The sequence below is a fragment of the Vulpes vulpes genome, chromosome 14 (genome assembly GCF_048418805.1).
Source record: "Vulpes vulpes isolate BD-2025 chromosome 14, VulVul3, whole genome shotgun sequence".
Taxonomy (NCBI): domain Eukaryota; kingdom Metazoa; phylum Chordata; class Mammalia; order Carnivora; family Canidae; genus Vulpes; species Vulpes vulpes.
Window position 1 is genome coordinate 119757624 of NC_132793.1, and position 27508 is coordinate 119785131.

General features: G+C 38.9%; 1 protein-coding gene across 35 annotated transcripts in view; it reads left to right on the forward strand.

Annotated features, from left to right (window-relative positions):
* The window catches only part of APBB2 (amyloid beta precursor protein binding family B member 2), a 371757-nt gene that overhangs the window by 183861 nt on the left and 160388 nt on the right, over window positions 1-27508 (forward strand). The gene's annotated exons all lie outside the window — the stretch shown is intronic.

A 27508-nucleotide genomic window follows, 5' to 3' on the forward strand; every position in this document is an offset into this window, starting at 1 on the left:
TCAGAACTTAGTTATGCTCAAACTAATGACAAGTTAGAAGTTTAAAAAGTTTAAAAGTCTACTTGTTGTAGACATTTCCCTTTGACCTTTACTGGGAACATTTTATTAGCCTGGTTCATGTGATATTTGAAAGTAAGAAAGTGGTGGTGTGGGTTTTTTTTTTTTTTAATATATTCAGAAGTTCAGGATTTTAAGTGGTCTAATTGAGACCAGTCTTTCTTGACTTTTGTCTATATCTGTAACATCTTCAGATTTGTCCTAATTGGAACAGAAATGAACAGGGTTCTAAAAGCCAGCTACTTTGAATATCTTCTTCTCATAACCCCCCCACTGTACTGATTATAAGATTAAAACATGTGGAGCACTTTGTTGTATCTTAATTCAGGATAAACAAGCACTCACAAAGGCTTATTTCTCTAACATAACCCTGTCACCCGGCAGCTACCCCAGTGGGTTCCAGGACTATGTTAATGTGCTGGAAATATAACAGATCGTCCCACTGCTGAAGGAAATGACATTTCTGCCACCTCTAAGGCAGAGAAACTACAAGGACTATAGATAAGGAAGAAGAGAAGGAGAAAGTGAAGACATTAACTTGTTTTTAAAAAAAAAAAAGTGTTTTTGAAATGCCCTTTAAAATCGCAGTGCTTTAGGTGATAGATTTCATCAGCCTGCTGTAGCTGGATATGGCAGTAGGGAGGTTGAGATGAGTCCATTTCATCTCATAAATGCCTGGACCTGCACATTACTGGAGACATAATTATGTTTAGTAATGTTGCTGAGTTCACAGCTATTACTTTTTACCCATTGAGAGGATTCATACCTGTAGCTGATGGACACTGTCACCTGCTCATGTTTGAATCTATATAAACGTCTCCTTGAGTATCTCACATCCAGAGTCCACTTCCTTTCAGGAGTACCACCCAGACCTCATTGTCTTCCTCCCGTCGTGATAGCCTTTCCACCGTAATTCCAGGCATGGCGCTTTCTACTGTAGGCAAATTTTAAATTTTACTGGAAAAATTAGAGAGGGAGACAAACCATGAGAGAGACTCCTCACTCTGGGAAACAAAGGGTTGTGGAAGGGGAAGGGGGGGTAACTGGGTGATGGGCACTGAGGAGGGCACTTGATGGGATGAGCATTGGGTATTATACTGTATGTTGGCAAATTGAATTTAAATTTTAAAAAATTAATTAAAATAAATAAATAAATAAAATTTACTGGATGATATTAAATGAACAATAAAGTCTCCCCTGTTCCTCACTCTAGCCCCTATTCACAATGATGGCTGCTGTCTTTTTTTTTTTTTAAGTATTTCCTTTCAGAAAGCATTTTATGTATGCATTTATTTATTTATTTATTTATTTATTTATTTATTGTTTTTAAAAGATTTTATTTATTTATTCATGTGAGACACACACACACAGAGAGGCAGAGACACAGGCAGAGGGAGAAGCAGGCTCCATGCAGGGAGCCCGATGTGGGACTCGATCCTGGGACTCCAGGATCATGCCCTGGGCTGAAGGCGGTGATAAACCCCCAGAGAGCATCTTAGACATATACCCACATTTATAATAAATTTTAAGTTTTACCCAAATTTTATGATAATGGTATTTTTTAAAGAGTCCTTATCTTTTAGAGATATATACCAATATATAATAGTAATAATAGATACAACGTGATACAATATATACTAACATAAATAATATTGGGTATGGGATTTTCTTCAAAATAATTGTGGTGGAAATAAAAGAAAAAGAAAGAAAAAAGAAACAAAGCCACCCATTAGCTGATAATTGTTAAAGATTTGTACATAAGTGTTTATTATTCTGTTCTCTGTAATTTTGCATCTTTAAAATTCTCCACAATAAAAAATCAAAACAGGGATGCCTGGGTGGTTCAGCGGTTGAGCATCTGCCTTTGGCCCAGGGTGTGATCCTGGAGTTCTGGGATCGAGTCCCACATCAGGCTCCTGCAAGGAGTCTGCTTCTCCTTGTGTCTCTCATGAATAAATAAATAAAATATTAAAAAAAAAATTACATTAGATAGTTTTAGGAAGGTTTGCTTTTTCCTCCTAAGTATATATTTTGCAGGTTTTTTAAGTATCAAGCATGCTATTCCACGATATTCAAGCTCCACAGTTTATTTAATTATTCCCTCACTGCTGAGTGTCTGGATGATTTCTGCGTACTGCTCCTTCTCTTGTAGGGTGCTAGTGTCAGTAAGGGCCTACAGAGAGCACAAAATTCCAGCTGAACACATACACTCTGCTCTGGCTCTCTCCAGGAAACCTTCCCGGGGTCCCCTCTGCTCACTGCTCATTTGCTCAGTGTCCTGGCATCATTTTTTGTTGTGTTTCTCTGGTGCTTGGCACATGATGCGAACTGAGTTAAGCTTTCTGACACAATGAGAGGCTATGTTCATTTTTCTCTCTTCAAGTCAGTTTTGAAGACCTTCACATTTTAAAGGAAGATTGACAATATGGTAACATCCCTTAATGGGTAGCTAAGGATAGACATTTTGAATCAAATATGCTCAAGAGAATGTGGGTTAGCTGTGACTCTCAAGCAGTGACATTTGAGTTTTTAAAAAAAGTACATAAGAACCTAACCTGTGCTATTTTCAACATATGGTCACTCTGGAATCTCTGTACTTATTTCAGCACGCCACAAGATCTCAAAATATTAATATCGGTAGTTTTTAGGAATTCTTTTGGAATTTCATCATAGCCGGTTGTGAACTCCTACTGAATTGAAACCTCTTTATTTCATGATCACACTTCCAAGTTTCAGGTGGTGACCACTACGAAAATTAGTGAGTAAAATAAAATAAATGAATTTTCAGCATTTGTATTACTTTTGATTTTTGTCTCTCCAGTGAAACATAGTGTTTATAATGATCATGATCAGCTTAAATTAAACATTGTATGTTTCACTTCTAATGGTCAAATCAGTGTTTATTATGTTTCCTATAATATATACATGTTTATGTATATAATAAACACAAATACTAACTATTGAGAGAAAAAAATAAGAGCAAATTTTTGTAAGATACTGGTATGCATTGCATAGTACAGAGTACCCGTATTCTAGTATGCATTGCTGAGGGTATATATTTGCTTATCTGCTGTGTGTTAAGTAAATACTCATCACAGTGGTGTGTGTTTTCTGACTAAATCATGACACAATTATCTTTGGATTGTAGACTGTGCTTTGGGGAGCCTAGAAAAATAGGCTCGTTTCTACCTTAGGGGCATCCTTTCCAAGTTAGACTGCTATTTATAAAATAAAATGCACTGCTAACCCAGAGATCGACTACTTTCCATTTCTCTTTGTCTCTCAATTGCCCCCTCCAGCATTTTAGTCACTTTTTTTTTGCACAATCAATCATGTATACAATATGTTGCTCCTCTTTCCTCCTGTGTAGTCTGTCCTCTGAGAAAACAAGAGCCTATTAGGAAAAAAAAAAAGAAAGCATCTGTGAAATTATTGAGCTTCATAGGAGTTTACCAAAGTTCAAAAGAATGCCTTGACTCTGATTCTAAAAGAAAGGGTTGCATCCCATTTTGGTACTTGAAGGTGAGAACTTAGAATTAGTTAGCATTTTGCTAGAAATACAGTTCCCTCCACGGCCCCAGGTAAGCACGATGACTCAGATAAATATAGGTTGGTCAGATTGTGTGTAATCTTTCTGTTAGTCACCTGGTGTCTTTGCTTCATGAAAACTTTTGAAAGATATAATATTTTGATGCTACCTGGGTACAGGTTTCCGGACCTTTTTGGTACCAACATCTAACTTAGGTTTAATTTGGGGCTTAATAAAATTAAAGGTACAGAGTATGAACCTGGGTGGGTCTTGTGGAATAGCTGTGCCAAGATTAGGTTCATTACTAAAGTGTACAAAGGCAGGATATACATAGAGAAAACAAAATCGAGGTAGTGTGACTTTGAGCCTAATGCTTCATTAACTTATAACTGAGAGCATGGGCTCTAGAGTCAACTTCCTAAATTCAAAGCTTGGTTAGAGGCAGGCAGTTCATGCAGTCTCTGATGTGTAAAGTGGGGGTGATAGTGGGGTCTGGCATGGACCAATTGTGAGGATTAAGTGAGAGCTCTTGGAACAGTGTCTGGCATATAGCAAGAGTTTAATAAATATTAGTGCCTATTATTATTAGTGACCACCATTAGCACTACAGCAAGTGGGATGTAAAAGTTTACTTCTCCCTTAATTACAAGTTACCTACATTCTGGACTCTGATTTTACTTAGGACTTTCTGTACCCTAAGGGCAGGGAGTGGTTTGTGTTCATCTTTGTATTTGTGTTGTCAGTGTGTGAGATATAGCAAGTGACCTTAGTAAATAAGTAATGGTTAACTGAATAAAATCAGAGGCCATCTACATATCCCCAAATGCCTTGATATATTCAGTAAACATTTGATATTATAGCTCAATCAACATCTGATTTTGATGTTGTGTAGATATTTTATAACTTAATTGACAATGTTGCCTCATAATAGGTGAGGCTGAAAAACCAGTTATTAGGAACGGCACAGTGAAATTCTGTGGACCTACTATGTGTCCATAGAATCTTGTTCATGGTACTTTCTCAGGTTGTCATGGTGGGACTTGAACCAGTGTCTTTAGACACAGCATCCCGTGTTTTTCCACTGTACTATAGTGAGTGACCTCCAGAGCCTGAATATGTGAGATTTAATCTTCTCCAACTGGCTGTGTGTGGTAGTTATCTTGAGAATCTGGAAAATGGAAAATTATATTTTAGAAGATCTTTCCATCCTTATTAAAAATTGGGATCTAGCTCACATGTTATCTCCTCTGTGAAACCTTTCAAGACCCTCTGAGTTATTGAAAGTAACTTTCAGAGAAAGTAACATTTCAGAGAAATGTTTTCAGATTTCTTTTATCATGTTCCCCTCAGCAGTTGGTAACCTTACTTGAAATTTTCCATTTAGACGTAGAGCTTCATGAAAGCAGGAACCAAGTCTTCATTATGTGTGGATATGAACCTCTTCAAAGAGTACGTAATACATAGTAAAAGGCTGCATAAATGTTATCTTTTTGCTGATTGGAAGGAGCTGGAAGATAAACATGCATGCATGCTCTCTCAGCGTTGCTACATCAAGCACACCTATAGAAACAGAAAAAGTAAGCACAGCTTGTAAACCATAACTGTGAAGAGCATCTGGATAGGATGATTCTTATTTATATTCTAGGCTCCTAGGAGGGATGGAGAATTGGGGCTGGTCATTCAGTCCACCACAGACATTTCTCACATTTGAGTCTATAGGCCTGCACGTCAGAAAGGCCAGTGCCAAGGAAAAGAGCTGTTTCGATTACATTTGCCTTTACACTTCACTTTGCGTTGTAAATTGATCCATGTTGCTCAAGAGTTTGAATCCTTTGATGTCATAACATTGATTGTTTCCAGCATTAAGGCAAGCAAAGTGGACCTCTTTTGCAAGCTGGGTAGCTGGAGAGGGGGAAAGCCAAGGCACAAACCTAATTGTGTCAGCGTAATTGGCAGCTCTTCTTATTTCTGGCTTTAGCTAGCTTAAGAAAGTCAGAACTTTGGATAAGGTTATAGTATTAACTTTTTCAGAAACTTCTTTTAAATGTTCATTCTATGTCACTTGTTTTCTGCTAATTTCAACTATACATGATTTTTAAATTGCTTTTCAAAAGCTCCTTTCCCTTAAAAAAATAATTCTAGGATATAGGAAAGACCTAGTTTTCAGCGAGTTTGCCCTGCTGGATTAATTTTAATCTCTTAAATACCCTTTGGTGACTCACTAGCCTTCCTGTCTTGTCTTCTCAGTTGAGAGTTCCATGATGTGACAGGAGGAATTCAAGAAGACAGATGTGAGATGTTTCCAGAATAGCTCGGACACACTGTATTCTGGGGTAGATGATGTGATTTCCAAGTTAGATTTTAGTAGCCTGGGGGTAAGATATATAAAAATATTCCTTACCTCATCTCATGAACTTATTAGGGAAGAAAATGGTTTCGCTCAATCATTTTTGGAATTTTCTAGACAAAAAAAAAAGTATTCACTTAAATGTTCAAAAATTTGTGGTTGCTCTTTCACTTCCTTATACTTCAGGAAACAAAAGATAATACAATGAAATGAATGGTAGCAAAAGTCTAACAGTCTGGTAGTGAGTACAAGACGATAGGTACATTCTTTTTTTTTTTTTTTAATTAAATTTTTTTTTTTTGATAGGTACATTCAATGAGCCAGGAAGGGACTGTGCTGGGGGTAGAGGATGCTCAGAGGAAGCCAGAGTGCTGGCCAGAGTGCTGGGGGTAGATGATGCTCAGAGGAGGAAACTTCAGTTGTTAGAGATGTGGACGCTCAGGTCCTTAAAGTTACCTGTACTGGGGACTAAATAGACATCGTATGGAGATCCAAGGAGGGCATTGTCTCCCAGAAGTGTTAAAAAGTAAAAAAATCTTTTTTTCTTTTCTTTTTAATTACTAAAGAAGTTTATTTTTTATTTTATTTTATTTTATTTTATTTATTTATGATAGTCACAGAGAGAGAGAGAGAGAGGCAGAGACACAGGCTGAGGAAGAAGCAGGCTCCATGCACCGGGAGCCTGATGTGGGATTTGATCCCGGGTCTCCAGGATCGCGCCCTGGGCCAAAGGCAGGCGCCAAACCGTTGCGCCACCCAGGGATCCCAATTACTAAAGAAGTTTAATGTGTAATTTTCCCCCAGTCTTTTCTCTGCTTTACTGGCATTTTGAAAATAAAAATTGGAGCACCTGATTGATACAGTCGGTTAAACATTGGACTCTGGGTTTTAGCTCAGGTTGTGATCTCTGTGTCTTGAGATCAAGTCCCACATTAGGCTCCATGCTCAGTGTGGAATCTGCTTGATATTTCTCTTCCTTTGCCCCTCCTGCTCATGCTCTCTGCCTCTAAATAAATATTTTTTTAATTTTTTTAAATTGTGTTTTCTAGTTTTGGCAAGTTAGTTTCTGGGGAGGGTAAACAGAAGAGCTAATTAGAAAGAGAAAGGGTGGAGTCCTATAGTTGTCCTGGTGTCTGGTGCCTCTGAGAAGTACCCTCCAGGGCAATCACCAGGAGATGGTTGACTCAGTGGGGCCATAGAGACAAAAGGACTATGGGTGACTTGAAGATTTTTGGTCAAATTTCATTGTAAATGTTCTGGCCAAATCCGTTATTCTCACAGAGGAATCTTAAATTTATAAATACATAGAGAGGCTTATGATTTGTTTTAAAGATTTTTTAATTTATTCATTCATGAGAGACACATAGAGGCAGAGACACAGGTAGAGGGAGGAGCAGGCTCCCTGCGGGCACCTGATGTGGGACTCCATCCCAGGACCTCGGGACCACACCCTGAGCCAAAGGCAGACGCTCAGCTGCTGTGCCACCCAGGCGTCCCAAGGCTTATGATTTTTAAAAAATCATAAGGTCCCAAGGCCTCAGAAACATCCAGAGTGTCCGCAAGCTTGAACTTGTCCACATCCTTGGGGAACTGAACTAGATCTGTAACTTTACCTTGATTTTAACTGAGCAATATTATCTATATAAGTTACCAACAGTTTGGGGGTTGGTGAATTTGCTCATCATAATTTTGTTCATTAGTTCACCCATTTTTTCTGATTTGTTACTTCATATAGACATATATATGCCAGGCATTTATTAAGAGCCTTTTCTGTGTTCTGTGGCAGGTGCCTGAGGTGTAGAAACAAGTGAGAACCATTCTATGACCTCAGCTCACATACAGTTTCTTTCTTTTTTTTTTTTTAAGATTTTATTTATTTATTCATAGAGACACACACACACACACACACACACAGAGAGAGAGAGAGAGAGAGAAAGAGAGAGAGAAAGAGAGAGAGAGAGAGGTAGAGACACAGGCAGAGGGAGAAGCAACATCCATGCAGGGAGCCTGACGTGGGACTCGATCCCAGGTCTTCAGGATCAGGCCCTGGACTGAAGGCAGCACTAAACCACTGAGCCACAGGGGCTGCCCTCACATACAACAGTTTCTTATCTCCATGGACTCAGCCCCCCCCCCCCCCGCGCCCCCCACCCCGCCGTATGAAGAGTACCTTTTACAGGTGTCTGTGTGTTCTTTGTTTTATTTTGCACATGTCAGTACCTCAGTTAGTATGAAAAGATAAGTCCCACTGCAGGTCCAGGGAGCCTAAGCTTCCAAGCAAAGAAGAATAGATGTTTCGCTGCTTTATTAGTTTCTTAGGGCTGCCATAGCAAATTGCTGCATGCTTGGTGGCTTTGAACAACAGAAATTTATTCTCATGGTTCTAAAAGTCCAAAATGTCAACAGGCCAGGCTGCTTCTGAGGGCTCCTTCTGAAGCTCCCTTGCTTGCCTCTCCCATGCTTCCCATTCTGGCAATGCCTGGTGTTCTGTGGCTTGTGGCTGTAGCACTGCAATTTCTGCCCATGTCTTCCCGTGGCCGTCTTAGTAGGACACCAGTCCTTGGGTTTAGAGTCCCCCAATCCAGTATGACCTCACCTAGCTGATTATATCTACAAAGACTATTTCCAAATAAGGTCACATTCTGAGGCTCTGGGTAGATACAAATTGGTGAAGGGGGGTATGACTCAACCCAGCACAGGTATCTTAATAGGTAATTCCTTAATATATGTAACACAGAGGATTTGTGAGAGAATATTTGCAGGAATTAGCATGTTCAGATTTTTCAAGAAGGAAATCTTAAATTTGTAGGTATCTACCATGAGAATTGATAAATGAACAGAATATACTGCCAAAGGACCTCAAGATAGTTTGGGGGTTGCCTTCATCCAAATTGTGGTAAAGATGAGGAAACCTAGATGTGGGTCTAAAATCACAAACCCAGCTGAGACTGGGAACTAGTGTAGAAAGGGAAGAAAAACATAATAAAGACACAGTTAAGCTTAACATTTAGCCATGTGGCTCAGCTCTGAAGGCTAGGGTAGTTCAGGGAACTTGGCAGATGGAGATGGGTTTATTCCTTTGGCCCAAAGCTTAGGAACAGACAAGGAGGGATATTGGTGATCGCCATGTTTTTCTCACCTATGTTTGAGGGACGTTGCTTACCAAACACACAGGATTTTCTTAGGAGCAATGCAGAATATAAGAGAAAAAGATACAATCTTAACTATAGGGCAATGCAAAGGCCATATGATGCCATCAAATCTTCAGAGATCACCCATGGGCAGTGCTGGAGAATGTACAGACAACCCACAGGTTTGGTCCTGTAAACAACATGGTAGAAGACTTTGAATTAGATGCTAGTGCTTAGAAATTGGAAGCTTTTCTTACTTAAAAATATGGGTTTCTCCTTTCTCTTATAAACCCAGGAATCTCACAACCCTGAGCTTGAGTGCCAAAAAGGTGAGAGTCAGTAGCCACCATTTAAGGGGGTCCTATCCTTTCCAGCTCAAGAGACTAGGCTTAGAGACTTCTGCTCTGTGTGCCAGGGGGCTCAGCTGCCATATACACATGAAGCTATTATGGTAGAAGGAACTAACATAATGTTGGTCTTGCCTGTTACAGCTGCATGCAAGCACAGTGCCATAGTGGTAACATCCTGAGGCCATAGCCATTCCGGTCAGTCCCAGACCTTCTGCTAGAATTATAAAGTGTTACATGAACTGTTAAGCAAAACATGCTTGAATTTTCCAAAGACATCTTTAGATGACTTCTCAATGTTCTCCATCTGTTAATCTGGTTAGAGGAGGAGAAACATTAGCTTTTCAAAAGCTAGAATGTGGGTGGTTCATAAATTTTGTACCTCAAGTCTGATGTGGTAATGTTCTCAGTTTGCTTTCATAAATGTGAAGGTAGTTAACAATTATCCTTATAATTTATATATTGCATTTCCCTGTGAAAACCCTTAGATGCAAAACAGTGAAATAAAAGCTTCATATTCAAGCACTTCATTGGAAAAATAGAATCAGTTGACTGTTAGAAAATCACACATGGTTGGGGCACCTAAGTGGCTCAGTCAGTTAAGCATCTGATTTTTTTTTTTAAGATTTTATATATTTATTTGACAAAGAGAGAGAACACAAGCAGGGAGAGTGGGAGAGGGAAAAGCAGGCTACCTGTGGAGCAGGGCTCCTGATGCAGGGCTCGATCCCAGGACCCAGGGATCATGACCTGAGCCAAAGGCAGATGCTTAACTAACTGAGCCACTCAGGCACCCCAAGCATCTGATTCTTGATCTCAGCTCTTGATACTTAGTCTCACGGTCATGAGTTCAAGCCCCTCACTGGGCTCTATGCTGGGCGTGGAGCCTATTTAAAAAAAAAATCACACATGGTCAGCATTCCACGTGGAATGGTCAGAAAGCAAGAGAACAGGATGACTCCAACTCTATTAACATTCCTCTTGGTACCTAAGAGGGGAGAGGATGTTTACTGTGTGTGAACTTTCATTTTTTTTCTTTTTGTTTAGCTTTCCTTAGATTTCTCTTGATATGATTGAATTTAATCCTCAAAAGGATTCTTACTCAGTATCATTAGGACCATTGTTAGTTGATTATTTTTCTCCCTTAGTATCATTTAAAGAAGTCTTCATATAAAACTGAATTGGTACATCTGAAATATAATAAATGTAGATCTCCATCCTATAAATGGCTTGTTTGAGAAGCTGGTTTTGGTCTGTTTGTTGCCAGGACACTGTTTCTCATATAAACGATAGTATTAATAATGAGGATTCTATAAGGTCTACAAGATGGCTGGCTCATGAAAGCATATTTAATCCCTAATAGGCATGTAGAGTAGTGTTAATAGAACCATAGAACCTTTTCTTAGAATGTTTAAGAAGAAAATGTGGTCATAGCTCCATGTGGAGTTGTCAGAAAGTGAGAGGATGGAGATGACCCCAACTCCAAATCATTGGGAAGGGACTGATGGGAAGCATAGCAAGGTCAGTTTGAGGATGGAGAGTGGTAAGGCACCTAGTGACGGAAGCCTTCAGGGGTACTTCTCCATAATGGGCTGACTCTCCAGTTCCTACTTTGCTTTTCTGTATCTGCTTCAGGTGTGTGTCTTATGGGGGGACCTCTGACCAACATTCCCTTTCATCCCTTCCTCATTGTGGACAAGGGAGACATTTCATGACTTCCTTTCTTTACTCAAAGAGAGCACCAGTTTCTTTCAGGATTTCCAAGTGGCTTTCACCATTTTAGTTCATGTCTTGTCCCCCTGTCTCTTGATGCCCTTTCCTCTGTGTGCTATGGAATAAGAGCCCTGAGTCAGAGAATGGACTCCATGTGTGATATACCAGAGAGAAGCATTTTTAACTCAGGTCTATTGTATCTTTAATGGAGTTAAGGATTATCTGATTGGTAAAATCTAGATGGTTTATTTTTAGGATACTCTTAGTAAGGTTGATAAGGTTACCCCACTCCACTGATGTAGTTAGTGTCAGTCTGATGAATGCCCCCTGAGTTCCTAGACGTGCAACGTACTGAGCTAGTGCTCAGGTGAATCTCAGATGGAGACATAATCTTTCCCTCAGAGGACTCACAGGCTCCTTCCTCAAGATTCCTTTAATCTCTTGCTTCATCTCATGGCATTCATCACTTTCTGGGTGTTAGAGGCAGATAAAGTGGGCTTATCCCACTTTATCACTTTCTTGTCCTCTGAACCCTAGATTTCTTATCTCAAAGGTGGGAATAATAATAGTAGGACCTACTTTATAAGATTGTTACATAAAGTCCTCAGCACCATACTGGGCCCATAGAAAGCATGTTTTGAAATGTTAGCTACCATTATTATTACTGTCTTTGCTGTGAGGTGGAAAATTTCTTCGGAAAATAGGCTGTTTTGCTTTTGTTGTTTTGTTAATCCCCAGAAATAAGTTCATACAATGGGTAAGCATGCTCCAGTGAATAATTATTATAAAAAGTAAATTGTATTTTTTAAAGTTTTATTTAAATTCCAGTTAGTTAACATGCAGTATAATATTAGTTCCATGTGTCCAATACAGTGATTCAGCACTTCCTTACAATGCTTGGTGCTCATCACAAGTGCACTCCTTACTAGCAGTACAACAAATTAAAGTTAATAGTTTACTTCCAAGAAACTCACAGTAATTAGGGAGATGCACAAATCCTCTGCTTCTCACATGTGAATGTGCAGGAAAATCTCCTGAGAATCTTGTTGAAGTGCAGATTCTGATTTAGTAGATCTGAGGACTGGAGCCTGAGAGTCTGCATTTTTTTATTTATTTTTATTTTTCATTTTTTTTTATTTTTAAAAATTTTTTATTTATTTATTCACGAGAGGCACAGAGGGAGAGGTAGAGACATAGGCAGGGGGAGAAGCAGGCTCCTTGCGGGGATCCCAATGTGGGACTCGATCCTGAGACTCTGGGATCAGGTCGTAAGCCTAAGGCAGATGCTTAACCACTGAGCCACCCAGGCATCCAGAGAGTGTGCATCTTTTAAAGAAAACTTTTAATTGTGGAGATTCTACATTTGTAATAAGCTCTTTCGAGTGATACTGATATGTACTTCTGTGCTTGACCACAGTTTGAGTGGTAACACTGGACCAGGTAGAGTTTTGTCAAGTATGTAGGACAGATAAGGGTTATAAAGTTCCAGATAGGCATTTCTTGACTGGGAGAAAAAGACAGAATTGAAAAATAAATGGAATTTAGAGAAGAAGTGGTGGGCACACAGAAAATTAAAAAGAGAAACGAAGAAAACAAAAGGAGAGATTACTCTAAGGCAGTTTCCTCAAACATTTTGGTCTTTGGGACCCCTTCACATCTTTAAAAATTATTGAGATCCCCAATGATTTTTTTTTAAAAAAAAGGTTCTATTTATTTATTCATGAGAGACACAGAGAGAGAAGCAGAGACATAGGCCGAGGGAGAAGCAGGCTCCCTGAGGGAAGCCTGATGTGGGACTTGATCCCAGGACCCCGGGATAATGCCCTGAGCCAAAGGCAGCCGCTCGATCACTGAGCCACCCAGGTACCCCTCAAAGATCTTTTTTATGTGGGTTATATCTATCAATGTTTATTGTATTCAAGATTAAAATGGAGATTATTTTTTAAATTAATCCATTTAAAAAAGAATAAAAAACATTACTATTAACAAAATAGTATGTTTTATGAAACAAACATTTTTTCAAAGCCAACAATTAGTGAGAAGAGTGATAATGTTTTATTTATTCGAAAATCTTGGCATACCTGGGTGGCTCAGCAGTTAAGTGTCTGCCTTCAGCTCAGGTCATGATCCTAGAGACCCAGGATCGAGGCCCATGTCGGGCTCCCTGCATGGAGCCCGCTTCTCCCTCTGCCTGTGTTTCTGCCTCTCTCCCCCGCCCCCGTCTCTCATGAATAGATAAATAAAATATTTTTATAAATAAATAAAGAAATAAAGAAATAAAAAAATCTCCTTCATGGCTTAATCAAAGGCAACTGGATTCTCTTATCTGATTCTACCTTTACTGTGTCTCCATAAATTGTTTTGGCTGAAGTAGATGAAGAAAATCGTGCCAGTCTCATACAGACATGAAGGTGGATAAGAGAGGAATATTTTAATAGCTTTTTCAGGTAATTGCGGATATTCTTTTTTGATGTTATACCAAACCTCGATAATTGATATTTTCTTAAAAGTTAGTTACAATCACAATAGTAAACTTTGTTGTATTGTTGTATTAAAATCCATTGATGCATCATACATTTCGAATGGATGTTTTACCCATCCATAATTTTGTAACATCATGGATTGGTGATTTGGAAAATATTGGTTTAGTGAGTTGTGAAGTTCTTCCAAATGTTGACTCATTTCATTATACAGTAGGAAAACATTACATTCACTCATCTCACCACCTATCTCATCAGAAAAGTCAGTAATTATTGGGAAGCTGTCAAGCTCTCAGTGGCAGATAACAAGTTTTCCAAAATTCTAATTTTTGCTTGAAAGCTTGCATTTTATCAATGGCAACAAATAATGTCAGTTGTTTTCCTTGAAGTGACAGGCTCACCTCATTCATTTCTGAGACAATGCCCGCTTGGTACCTGAACTTGAATAACCACGGTTAGTCTGTCAGTTGTTCTTTGAAGAAGAAAGGATGTTCCATGTACGTTTTTCCTCAAACAATGATCATGCCTCCATCTACAGAAGTGCTTTATGCATGCTTACACTAGGAAGGTGTACTCAAGGATTGAGATTTAATGAAGTCAATAATTTTTACTGCTTCCATAAGGAAGTCTTAGGTGAAATTAGCTTTGTTTTCAGTGGGAGTATATATTATCGGGGGATATGGTGATTGCTGGTACAATTTGTATCACTGTCTTTCTTCGTGCTGCAAAAGCCCACAATTGTAGCCATTATTTTTTGTGCCCTATTGGTTAAATGTCAACACAGTGGAAAAAGCTGTAAATAACATCTTAGAATTATGAAAATAATTTCGACCTGAGAAATCCCCTGAAACTCTCCCCAGGAATTTTGCTCTTGGTGTGAGGCTCAGTGCTTCCAGCATTTTGGTTGGAGAGGAGAATCCATGAAGGATAATTGTGAGAAAGATCAGATAGTTAGATGGAGGCCAGATTGGAGAATGCTAATGCCTAACTATGAACTTGCTTTTGTTAGTGAAAAGTGGTTGGTAATTGCAAGAAAGAAGTGTCCTTAGAAAGGTGAAGTTTGAAGAAAGCATATCTGACACTGGTGCCCAGGGTACATTGGGGCAGAGGACGCAGGCTGTTTTGAGTGTCTCAGAGCAGTCTGTTGGAGATGATGAAGATCAGAGGAGACTGGTAGCTTTACAAATAGAGCAGAAGTAGAGGAAAGACATCTCTAGGATTTAGTGGTGGGTTGAATATGGTAGTGAGGGAGAGAGAAGAACCAAACATGTCAGAGTTTCAGTGTGAAGATTAGAACATGCTGGTTTTCAGCAGTAATGGTTGGGAGAAGGATCTAGTTTTTGGAGGAAGAGGAGGAGGATGTTTTTTATTTTGGATATGTGAGTTTGAGATAATGTGGAATAGCTGAGGGGTGAGGGATGGGGTAGGGGGCAGTGGATGTGCTGAAATTAGAGTTGTGGCTTTACTCCGACACCAAGTTCTTCTATTTTGTCTGGGACTTTTACGTGAGCTTCTGGTGCATCGCAGCTTTAAGCATACTTCCCTTTAGACAGATGATAGGGTAAGGACGGAGTGGGAACATGGTGACTTAGCCAGGTTGGGTAGTATTAGAGGACCGCCCAAAACACCTGTGACATAGTTATGATGGTTAGAACCAGTGTGTTCTTTTTTCTCATTGTAAATATTAAACTTGCATCACTTTTCTCTAATTTGTACTCATCTGCAGTGAAGTGAAGGGGCCACCTTTAGAAAGACCAGCATACTCTTCTACTCACAAGCTGATGTTGACATTGACTTTTACTTACCTCTGCCAAGTAAGAGACCCAACAGACTTTACCTGGTGACATGCATGGCCTTGGCCTAGGGTCTCCCTGACAGACTCCAAAACTAGACTTTTTTAAAAGCAGATCTGCTTCTCAAAGATAGACTCATTAATCAAGTTTGTGAGATTAAAATACTACAGACAGTATATCAGTTTATTAATTTGTAATGAGAATGGTCACTCTCGTGGATAATGGATTTGTTGACATGACACAGTCAGTACACACTCTCAGAGCTAGTGTATTATTTCCCAACCAGAAGTCATTATCACATGGCCTGATTTGCCATAAACTACATGACTAGGCCTCCCCTCCCTCTAGACAATCACACAGGGAACCCAACTATACATAGAAGGATGCTTGAGGAGCATGGTTCTACCAGAGGGGAGTCAGAGAAATCAAATGTTTAAAAGGCATCAGGCTGGAGAGCCTGATGTATCCTGTACTTCTTCCCCTTCGGGTGATGCTATTGGGAAACTAGAATCCCTGAAGCACATTGGCTAAGATTCACTCTTCTTTGGGATTTGAATCTATGGTCTACTTTTTCTAAGCTACCTAGATTAAATATAATACCTACCAGCTATTCTGACTAACACACTCTTAGGATAAAATAATATTTTCTCCTGAGTTAAAGATAAGCCATTGCTACCACTCTGATCTGTTCTTTACCTACACAAAACACTTCTGACACTAAATGTGTGGGTTCTCCAGTTCTCTGCAGACACTAATTGGACAGCAATCCTGATCTTAACTGCCTAGAATTAGCACATACCCAGAGGTTAAGGTCCCTGTGCTGTACGACTGCTCTCACCTGACTTCAGATGCCACTCACAAGTAGTGGGTCATCAGGTTACCCACAGTGCTGTCCAACTTGACTACAAATCAGGAGTCTTTGTTACCCTTGCCTCAGAATGATAATTTGCTATCATGGTTCATAGAACTCAGGAGAACAATTTATACTTACTGGTTTATTATAAATTATATTATAAAGAATACAAATGGACAACCAGATGAAGAGGGATGAGGGCGAGATCCGAAGGAGTCCTGAGTGGAGGAGTTTCTGTCTCTTTGGACTTGACCCATGGATTTGTTCACCAACCCAGAAATTCACCAGGCCATTTCATTTAGGATTTTTATGAAGGTTCCATTCCATGAGCATGATTGATTAAAACCCTGGCGAATGGTGATTAACTGAGTTTATAGCCTCTCTCCCCTCCTTGAAAAACGAAACTAAGAGTTCCAACCCTCTGATTTCCCTCTGTGGCAACCAGCCCCATGCTGAAGCTATCTAGAGTCCCACCTAGAGTTATTGAATTAGTATAAACTCAGCTCTAGTGGATAGAGGCTTATTATGAATGACAAAAGATGCTATCTGACTTACATCACTCAGGGGTTTTAGGAACTCTTCAGAGTTCCAGGAACCAGAATGAGACCAAATATGTATTTTTTATTAGATCACGAGATGATAGTCATACTCTGTTTGGGAGCCATCTTATCTCCTTCTTGTCCCATTTCTTGGCTTTGATCCATCGGCTGACTCCATTGTTGCTTGATTACTCCAACAACAGTCTTAAGCGCCTTCATTTTCAAGTCTGGGGAGAAATCTCCTTGCAGCTATTAAGTCACTCTTTCTTCCAGGTTTGTCCTAAAATCCACCTGCATCCAACTCTCTTAGACATGTCTTAGAGTGCTCATGTCTGGGCCTCACCTGTGCCTTCCAGAATCAGATCCAGTAGGTAGGTCTCAGGAACCTGCATTTTAACGAGCTCTTGAGAGGATTCCTTTACACGCCCTGCTTGAGAAGCACAACTCCAGTTCTGACATTTGATCTGCTTTAGTTGGGGATTTCCATGATGCTGTAAAGTGCTGTGATCTTGTTAAAGTCCATTCTGATCTGGCTAAAGTTTAACAGCAATTTATAGAATCATGATGAAACACATGTATAAAACATTCATTTTCTTAAAAAAACAAAAACAAAAAACACAAAACCAGTGCTTTGTTTTAGTTTTTGTAGGGGCAAGAAGGGTTTTCAATTATTATAGGCTCCAGAAATTAAACCCCTGGAGTCCTTTTTCTAGTTCTTGACCGTAAAATGGAATCTGTTGCCATAAGCTTTATGCAACATAAAGACTGAATATTTAACATCCCAACTCTGACATTACTCAGTGTATAATTGTGGCCCAGTCACTTACCATCTTGCATTTCTCCCTCTGTAAAATGGGGTTAATGACAGTACCTGCCTCATGGGGCAGTTGAAGGGCTGAAATAAAGGGAGACATGGGGAGCACTCAGTATCGTACTGGGCATGCAATCAGGGCTCTGCAGAAATTTGATTTTACAATTATTTCCAAATGGGAAATTAACTGTCCCACTAAGAGAAAGGCACAGAAAGAGTAAAAGAGGGACTGTGATTTGTGTGCACAAAATACTTTTAGATAAGCAGCAGAATAGACTAGAATGTAGAGATAAGGAGACAATACTTAATAGAGCAGAAATCTTGCAAATGGAAGGCTGCCCTGCTTTCGATCCATCCCAATTGAGTTTGGTTTATAGGTCCAATCAGCCTTAGCTGAAAGAGGGGAGAAAAGGATGGTGGGTCTGAGGCCAGTGCAATCCCCTGGGTCTGGACACCAGGAGGCCTTAGGGCCAGCTGACTTGCAGAGTCCCCATGCTTCCATGCAGCCATCCCATCCCGCCCCTCATCCAACAAATCTTCCAAGTGTTAGTTTGTTCTCTTCCCCACTCCACACTTATGGAGAAACCCAAGAAACTATCCAGGATATATCTAAAATGCTGTTTAATTATATCAGAAAACGAATCTCTAGCTGTTAAAGTGAACTAAACCAGTCAGCTGAGGTATCCGTTTCCATTCTCAGCAAGTTCTGAGCATTAACTCCAGAACGTGTTAGCAAAGATGCTTTTCTCTTTAGCATTTTTAGCCTTAATTAACAATTTTCACTCTCAACATGATTTTGGAGGGTGGTGGTTGGTGGGGGGCAGAGACAGACGGGATGAGACTGAGTGTTCTGATTGTAGAGGCTATAACTGGTTGGATTTTCATAACTTTGTAGTTTTAAGCCATCCTGAATATTCTCAGAGACAGTTCTTCAGAGACGCCTCAGCCCACCTTCTTCTCTAAGGGTCGCATGAGTAGCAGCCTCAGCTAACATACCCTTTGGTGTTCCGCAGATTCTAAAAGAAACCTAGAAAACTAAGGGATAAGCTGAATTAGGGAAGGAGCGTTTTCAAAGCTGTAAATTAAAAAGTATGTCTAAGAGACGGGGTTAGAACGTCTGGAGCTTGTCTGTACTTTCTGCTGCTTTTCTTTGCTCATTTGCCAAAAACAAACAAACAGAATCACCTCACTTCAAGCTCAGTACCAAGAAGCAGGTGGAAATTGCTCTAGTCAGAACTCCATCTGTATTTTTTTATGTGTTCTCTGTATATGTTTTTTTTTTTTTTCTGCATATGTTTTTAAGATATAAACAATCACTTGGTAGCTACCCTATTTCATCTAAAATATTTTGTATGTTCTTAGTCTGAAGGATAGGATGGGCTAACATCATGGGGTGGGGGTGGGGGTAAAGGTTTCACAATACATGACAGTCTTCAGGGGAACTTTTTATCAATACCAAGAAGCAAGATGAGAAATTTAAAAACCAAAACCCAGTCTACACTGACCAGAAGTCTGTGTACTCAAGCAGACGGAATCTTCCACCCCTCTCTCGCTCTTCCAGGTTCTCTCTGCTTCTGTTTTCCTCCATAGACCACATAAACCCAATTTAAACCTTCAGGAGCTGAATCCCAGAGTCTTTGCTTTTCTTGGCAGAAGCGGAAGAGAAGATGCCATATACAGTTTGGAGTAGCATGGTGAAACATAGTTTTAAAACGATAGATATAGTTTGGGATGAAATAAATCACTGTTTAATCTGTATTACTTTGCCCATATGGGTATACTTGGACCCACCACGAACTTCCTGCATGCTGGTGAAGCGTTTCCTCCAGGAGCTTGCCATAGTTCTGTCAAGAGCCTTCTGGAAGCCTGAACACTTTGGAATGGTAGGCTAATGAAATGCTGAGCCATTTGCAGAGTTCTTTTCTTTCTTTTGGATAAAGAGTAGTTATGGCACCAGTGCTTTCATGAGAAGTGATCAGCCTTGGAATCTTGCCTAGCTTTTGGCACTTTTGTAGGAAAGAACCCTTTTTCTCAGGTCAGACACCTGATACAAGTGGAACGTTCCTATGATGTTGGGCAACAAACTAAGGCTTAGTCTGTCAGTTTTAGGCTGAGTATTATTTTATGAAACAGTTTTTACAGTTGGATAAATACATGTGTGTTTACATGTGTGATGACAAAATGTATTTCTTACACACATTGCATTCAAGTGTATGGTGGAAAAAGAATGGTGTTTGGAGTCAAGTACACCTAGGTTTTGAATCCCAGATCTGCCTCACTGCTCTGTGTTCTTGGGCAAGTTACAAAATAGCCCTAAGCCATCATTTCATAATTTATAAAATGAGCTCCTATCACCTTCCTCATAAAATTTCTGAGATGATTGAATGAGCTAATAATAAATATATGGAAAGTCTATGTGCTGGAATATATGCAAAGCGTGTATATATGTATGTATGTAAAGTATATTCCTGGCACATGGCAGGAATCAATAAATAGTCTTTCTTTCCCTACTTTCATTTTATCTAATTTCCTAAAAATATCTAGCGATTCTTATTGGTGGTTCCTTTGATTTGGTGTTAACATTGGTCTAAATTATTATTTTAGAATCAGCAGAATGGAACATGCACCAAACTAGATTTTATGGATCCAGATCCGAGCACCTGTTCTGCCAAATGAATGTCTTACGTTGGGCAAGTTGCCTGTGCATTGTAGTGTCTCCTTCCTCTGTTCACCCTCCCTTGTCCCAGTCTGTAAGCTTTTTTCTTTTTAATGATGACGTATGTTTCAGGTCCACCGTCTAAGGTTGGCCTTAGGATCGATCCACATTTCTTTCTAGGAAATGTAGTATTTTGTGAACTCTTCATTATTCATTCTGATATTTGAGTATATATCCTGGCCATATGTATGTTTATAAACAATACACATTTGCAACATACTAATATATTCTGTGCATAGATGCAACATACAAAAGTGGAAATAAATAGATAAGGGGCACCTAAGTAGTACAGTCAGTCGAGCCTCAAACTCTTGGTTTTGGCTCAGGTCATGATCTCAGGGTCATGAGATTGAGTCCTGTGTCAGGCTCTGCACTTAGTCTTCCTGCTGGAGACTCTTTCTCTCTGCCCCTTCCCCACCATGCAGTCTCTCTCTCTCTCAAATAAATTAATTTTAGAAGAAAGACATAAATGGATAAAATAACAATAGAGTTTAAAGTTTAAATAAAGTTTAAAGTAAAATATATACTTTCTTCATATCCCAGTGGACCATCTTGTGCTACTCTCATTTTTTTTTAAATTGTGGTAAAATACACATAACACAAAATATGCCACCTTAGCCATTTTTTTAGTTTCAATCCAAGTTCTTTAACGTAGTGTAGTATTGGTTTCGGGAGTAGAATTTACCGATTCATCACTGACATATGACACCCAGTGTTCATCACAACAAGTGCCATCCTTAATGCCATTTAGTGCATCCCCCCACCTCCCCTCCAGCAACCCTGTTTGTTTTCTATAATTAAGAGTCTCTTATGGTTTGCCCCTTCTGTTTTTATTTTATTTTTCCTTCCCTTCCCCCATGTTCATCTATTTTGTTTCTTAAATCCCATATATGAGTAAAATCATGATATTTGTCTTTCTCTGACTTATTTCACTGAGCATGATATGCTCTAGTTCCATCCATGTTGTTGGAAATGGCAAGATTTCATTCTTTTTAATGGCTGAGAAATATTCCATTTTATTTTTTTTAATATATTTTTAAATTTATTTATTCATGAGAGAGAGAGAGAGAGAGAGAGGCGGAGACACAGGCAGAGGGAGAAGCAGGCTCCATGCAGGGAGCCCGACGTGAGACTTAATCCCGGGTCTCCAGGATCAGGCCCTGGGCTGAAGGCAGCGCTAAACGGCTGAGCCACCCGGGCTGCCCCTCCATTTTATTTATACACGCATATTATATCTTCTTTTTCCACTCACTAGTCAATGGACATTTGGGCTCTTTCCATAATATGACTATTGTTGATAGTTTAGACATTCATTTTTATTAAGTACATTCAAATTGTTGTAAGACTATCACTACCACCTATTCTTAAAATTCCTTTCATAGTAAAACTGAACCTCTACGTGCATTAAACAATAACTCCCCAATCTCCCCTCCCCCTAGCCCGTGGCAACCACCATTCTATTTTTTGTCTCTGATTTTGACTACTCTAAGTACCTCCTTCCTATAAATGGAATCGTACAGTATCTTTTTGTGACTGGCTTTTTTTACTTGGCATAATGTCCTCAAGTTTCATCCATGTTGTTGCATGTGTCATAATTTTCTTTCTCTTGAAGTCCGAATAATATTCCGTTGTGTGTATATGCCACATTTTGCTTATTCATACATCATCGATGGACACTTGGGTTGCTTCCATGTTACACTACTTTCACTTTTGAGACTGCTGGTATAGCAGGTGAGCCAAAGAACAATGGTAGATAAGCATATGATGGGTCATAAGAGAAAAAGCAGCATTGAACTTGGCGAATGATTCAACCCTGTGGCTCTCACTCTGCTGTACATTAAAATATCCTAGAGTGCTTTAAAAAACGATCTACATCGAGGTATTCCCACCATGGACTCTGATTTAACTGGTCTGTGAGAAGAAGAGTATTTATTTATTTAAAGCTTTGCTATCAGTGTTTTTTAAAGCTATTCAAATGCATCCTTTGTGCAGCCAAGATTGAGAATCATTGATTACCCTTTCAGAAATCCACTCTCTAAATTTGTAAACCTCCATTGACAATACTCATTTTATGGGAATGATAATTGTCACCCTTTTCTGAATGCCCACTGTGTGTTGGGCTCTCTGCAAGCATGTGGGAGTCTAGTCTTTACCACAGTCCTTCAGGGTAGATGCTAAATCTTTTTTTAAAGAGGTGAGTTTGCTGAGACTCTGAAAGCTGTAAGAATCATGGCTTAAGTAATAGCTAAGCAACCCAAAGGATCAGGATTCACACCCAAGGTCTGTCTCATTTCAGAGTCCATGTTCATTTGTTCGTTCATTCATTCTCTCTCTCTCTCTCTTTCCTTCTTTCCTCCCTCCTACCTCCCTCCCTTCTTTCCTTCCTTCTCTCTCCCTCCCCTCGCTTCCTCTCCCTCCCTTTTTCTTTCTTTCTCTCTCTTTTTTTCCTGAAAAGGTGAATGAAAATCCGATGTGTGAAAAGTCCCCCTTCTTTGGACCTCTTCTTTGATTACATGACTCTAGCATTTTGTTTGTATTCTTTCATTTCTTCTTTTCTTTCCCACTTGAACAGACAATTCACCAAAGATTCCTTTGAGGCCAAGATTTGGTCTTCATGAATACCCAGTGATTATTATCTTTGTTGCCAGTGGATTTGAAAGTCTGGTTGCATGATATTGAATCTGTGAATGTGGTCTGTGACACCACCCCCTGGAACAAACACATTGCCCTTCAAATGAAGCTCTTAGGAACTAGTAATCAATATAAAGTTCAGCTGAGCAGAGACCAAAATGCAGTAGGACGTTTGACAGTTGGCGTGATGCTTGTGCTTCTATAAGTCACTATAAATTGTTTATTACAGTAAATAGAGAATAAATAAAGAAACAAGCAAATTAAGAAACCAAGTAAATGCATAGCTAGTTTGAAAAACCAACACATTTAGGATGTCTTTGGAAAAAAATGCACTTTCTAGTCTACTCAAGGGAAATTAAAAACTCTTGTGTTTTATTGATTTCCTCTAAGCTCATCTGCACATTGTTTACATAAAAGCTATGTGATGAAAGAAAGGCCATAATTTTTGGAAGCATGGATTTTAGATGCAGAGATTTTGGTTTTGTTTCCAGGAAATGAACTCTTTCTGCAGAGAAGCATTCACCTCTGGAAAACATTTTTCATATCTCTTCTGGTGTGCATCATAGTCGCAAGGAGAAAGCATTGTGTCTGAGCTGAGTGAGCTCAGCTTTCCTTCTGCCTCAGACCCCTGAAAAGTACTGAAAGAGGCAAGGCATCATGGGGTAGCTGCCTCCTTTGAGAGTCCACGCAAGTCATGATGATCACCTGACTCTTAATATTGTGCATTAATAAATGTACTTCTCAGCCTTCTCTGTTTTCTCTACTCCACTGAAAAATCCACTTGTTTCTCACCCACTATATGAACACTGAAAAGTCCAGAAAGGCACTTTGGACAGCAGAAGAAAACTTATTTATTTAGCATTCATTACAGTAGTATTAACTGTATATGAACCATGTCCTAGCCCCTGTCATTTTAAAAGAAAAGAGTGAGTTGTTGATAAGAATTAAACTTTAATCGTGTATATTCAAGTAGAGTGTGTTTCAAAATAAGGGCTTTTGGCACAAGTACAATGAGAATGACACACCTTGGGGCAAGTCCGATTGTGTATCTGTTGGGATTGTGTGAATAATGTAATGTGACTTTGAAACTCTTGTGTCAGAACTGGCTTTGAGTCATCTTTGGGGCACAGTCACTTAGTCATGGTGACCATTTGTTTCTTGCCCACTGCATGAGCAATCTGTTGACATTCAGTATGTCATTCAGTTCACAAAATATTCCTGGATATAATCATTCATCTTTTTCAGACTTGGAAACTGAGGTTTGGAGAGTTTGATTTTTGTCTCATGAATGCTAATGCTTGAATGTAAAGTCTCATTTTTACTTTATGGAAAGACCACAGGATCATGGAATTTGAAGGGACTTTAGATTTTGTCTACTCTAATTCCCTTCTAGTTCCCTTCTATTATATCCTGAAGAGTTGGTCATTCAGCACATGTTGAGGATGAATCCACTAGGTTCTTGGAGAATGCTTGATGGTTCACAGAATCATCCTTTATAAAGAGTTCCAGAAACAGAGCAGTCACAACATGGTGGTTCTTCAACTTTTTCTGTTTTGGGATCACCACCCAGAAACATCATGGGAATTTTCACACCCTAGTTATAAATTATACACAGAGACTATGTTCAGTCCTTCATTTTGAGAAAGTATGACTATCTAATTTTAAATACATTTCAAAGAATTAGTCATTGGATTGAAATGTCATATCTAAAAAAAAAGTCCTATAAAATATTCAAGAGACCTCCTTATCCCTTAGGGTACAAATCATTACCTAAGAGAACAAGGCACATGAAAATAGAGAACTGGTTCAGTGTAATTTATAATCAAACAATCAAAGCTTCCTGCTGATTGTTTTGTAACTTTAGATTAAGAAATTTGCTGAGCTGAGGAAGAAAACCACTTTTTACAATTATATTGTCAAGTTCTGAAGTATGTTTTGTGACTCTCAAGTCCTAAATCGATCTTTTAAACTTTGACAAGCAAATCAAATATCTGTGTAATAAAAAATATAAATTTATTATTCTTTTGATACATAGGCTTGGTATCGTGTTATTTAACATTGAGCTTTTCTTCTTAAGTGAGTATATTGGCAAGCCATGGAAAAGCTGTTAGTTTTTACCTAATCTTCAAAGAGTGATAATTTCTTAACAGATGTGAATTTAATTTTCCCCCTATAGTGTGCAAAAAACCCAAAAGTTTTCTTGGTCATTTTGACTGATGTGATTTTTGGCATTGCTTTAAATTATTGATTATGGTTAAAAAGGGGAGGGACTTTCTGATGAGAATAGCACTCTCTTTAATAGCCTTTCACAAAATCAATTTCTACCATTCCTGCTGTGCTCCTGTGGAGTGCTGGAGGTTAGGTACCTTGGGAAGAGTTTGTGTCTCCTAAATTTGTCTTTTAATTTTTCATAATTTGTCCCTTTCTCCCCTCCATGCTTATCTAAACAGTTTACAATAAAGGCCTTTTTGTATAGTTTTTCTTGTGCTCGAAAGAGGGGAGTATGTGAGGGAATTTTGCTATTTACGTGGCTACTTACTATCCATTGTGGGTGATGGATTAATACAATAGATTCATGGCCCCAGTGCCCTGTTTCTTGATCTCCTCTCTTGATCGGAATAAGTCAGATCATGCATCAGGATCTTTTAAACCGGAAACAGTTCAGTGGTGGATGCACCTTTCCTAGCTGCTTTGTTCTCAGCTCATCTGGATAAGGAAGCACTGATGCCATTTGCATGTGGAGCTTCAGCAATGTGATGTCCAGGCAAATGTGCCTGGGAGTGATGGTTTCATTTTCTACAAACTCTGATCCTACCTGGGCTAATTAACTAAATTCTTATTTACACACAAACTTCAAATGGGGAGTTGATTCGGATGCCTGTTAAAGGATAGAAAAGTATTGGGAAATGTAGCTCAGAAACCTAAAGGATGCTGGTTGCAGATCAGCTGAGGGTGGATTGCACTGTCTCGGCGAGAGACTGTAAGTAATCTCTTATTACCTACAGTATTTCATTGGGCATAGCGTCTCTTTTGGATTTCTTTGAGACTTTATTTTTTACTCTTTTACTTTATTATTTTGTTAGGCTGGCAGAGGGGCAATCATAAAAAGAGAAAATGAGCAATTTTGAATTGATGGAGTGCCTTGGAAAGAGTCCTCTCAAAATAGAGTTCTTGGCTTTCCTGCAGACCAAGTGATGAAGTTTAGAAATTGTGATCTGTGGAGCTTGAAGATTTTCAAAAAGGACTAGAATCCCTTACAAAACTTCTGTTTTCTCCTTTATGTGTCACTAATTTTTTCCCTGGGACAACCTATTAAGTTATTCAAGTAGAAAAGTCTATACTCAAGATAACATGAATCAGCAAGTTAGTTCATCCCAGCCAAATGCTTTAGTACAGGGCAAAGTAACTTTTTACTGTGATGAAATATAAGCTGGATCTGAAGACTTGTAATTATTACCGGTGGTGCTTCTTTCACACAGTTTGACTTGTATGTAGAAATGCTGCTTGCTCAACTTTCCAGAAATTACCGATGTTCATCTTCTTCCCCAGCTTCACTCTAACTCCAATTAATTAATTTTGGAGCATTATCTTTTTATTGTTTTAATACTTAGAGATTTAATGTGGTTAAACTGCAACAAAATGAAAAAATATTGCTTTAATTTCAGCATATCTGGTAAGAAATCGGGCTTTAATAGTGACTAAAATTGCTATGGTTTTTTTTAAATCTTTTCCTGTACTAGGGTTTGTGGATTAGTTTATATCTTGAACCTGAAATTCAGTGTAACTAAAGGGGATTTTATGAAGTAATGAGATCACTACTCGCCTGAAAAGACCTGTCCTGTTCATCATGACCTCACAGTTGACGTCGTGCTCACTGTCAGGTATACTTGGTTCTACAGTTTTTTATGTAGCCTCCTGAAAAGTCCAGGATTAATCCTGCTGGAATGGACCTGAGTTAATTCAGTTAAACATAGCTTACCTCCTATGGGTTGTTTAATTATTTTTGAAACTAATTAACCTAAGCAGATAGTTTGCAATTTTATTAATTTATTAATTGCAAAAATCAAGGCATAGTCATTGAAGGCAAGGTTAGACAACATAGCTAGATACACAATTCTAAATCTCCTACTCTGCTGCCCAGAGTTAAGAACTGTTACATATTTTATGAATATCCTTTCAGACCTTGTTTTATGGCACTGTCTCTCTCTCTTCATATGTTTATATATTTATATTTTTCTTACTAAAAGTGGGATTCCTGAAGATGTACTCGGTTAACTTGCCCTTTTCACTTAGATCTCATATCAAATATGAGATCTATTGATACATTTTCACATCAGCAAATATACTTTTATTACACAATTTTTAATGGCTGTCCATAACTTAGGTAATACCGTTATTTATTTAAGTTACATTGTTGGATATTTAGATTGTTTTTTTTTTTTCTTCAACTCATTAATTTGACAAATGTTAGCTGATTTCTTAGCATAAGTCAGCAGTAGAATAGATCCAAAGCACTTTATGATTCCTACCTCACAGAGCAGGAGAGTTGATTACCAATTGT